We start from the raw sequence: 1,106 nt of genomic DNA on the forward strand, positions 1-1,106 counted from the left end.
TGTCTTGCAAAACTAACAACTGCAATCCACTGTTATTCCACTGCAGCTCTGTTAGTGTAATATTAATCTAAGGTTGGGCAAAAAACCATTCTGTAATCTCATGACTAAATCTTTCTTTTAGTAATCCTGTGTCCTTGAGCTGTGACCTTCAAGGGTGTGTGTGTGGGGGTGACACTTTTAACTTTCATTCATAGAATTATTAATCAAAATTGCAAAAGTAGATTTATAGAGCTACAGATGAGTAGCAAAACAGGAGGGAAATGAAATGTTCCAGAGACATTTTGAAATGTTCCAAAGGAGCCTATACTACATAAAAATTTACAGTTAAACTATGGTTACACAACAGATTATATTTAATTCTGCATTTTCTCAATAAGTTCTTCTTTATATTTGCCTTTCTCTTTTCCAAGTTGTCAAGATTTGGCTTTGCACTCAAGAATTTTTTTCTCTTTGTTCAATTTTAGCCTGATAATAACCACCCTGCTCAGATTAATGCCCACGTGAATAGTTATGCTGTTAGCCTTCTCAGGCTTCATCCATTCGATGTAGATGACATATTCCTTTCCCTAAGCCTGGACTACCATGCCAACTCGATGATTGTTGCAGTGTCCCCAAACCACTTGGACCTCATCATCCTTGTGAACAGGCATGGAGCAGACATTGTCCTTCTACTGCAGCTGCTTGAAGAGCTGGCAGACATGATCTTCTTGGGCATATGCAAGAGGGCCCTAAAGCAGTGTTTGTGATTTTTACTGCAGTCCTAGGTCACAAAGGGATTGAATTTCATGATGACTTGGCATCAAATGGGCTCGAAAGTGCATGCCTTCACATGTGTTTCTGAGATCCTTCACCCCCTTAGGTGAATCATGAAAGCTACAGAGTGATGAAGTGAGAGAAATGCCCTTATGGCAGGTGGGATTAGGCTCTGGTAAAGTTTTATTTTTCCCTAGAGAGTAGGCCTTTGCTATGGAGAATGTTTTAGGGATATTTTACCATTGTTGTTCTTCCCCTTCTCCTGCTAGAGCCAGGAGGGGATCTTTCTCAACATTTCACCATGAGAATATTGCGGATTTCCTGGAAGTAAAGCCTGGGAAAGTGTGGGGTCC

The 1,106-nt window shown here is 40.4% G+C and overlaps 1 pseudogene; it reads right to left on the reverse strand.

Moving 5' to 3' along the window:
- Nucleotides 1–353: 353 nt before the first annotated feature.
- On the reverse strand, nucleotides 354–787 carry LOC110588443 (annotated as a pseudogene).
- Nucleotides 788–1,106: the final 319 nt, after the last annotated feature.

The sequence above is a fragment of the Neomonachus schauinslandi genome, chromosome 2 (genome assembly GCF_002201575.2).
Source record: "Neomonachus schauinslandi chromosome 2, ASM220157v2, whole genome shotgun sequence".
In the NCBI taxonomy this organism is placed as follows: Eukaryota; Metazoa; Chordata; class Mammalia; order Carnivora; family Phocidae; genus Neomonachus; species Neomonachus schauinslandi.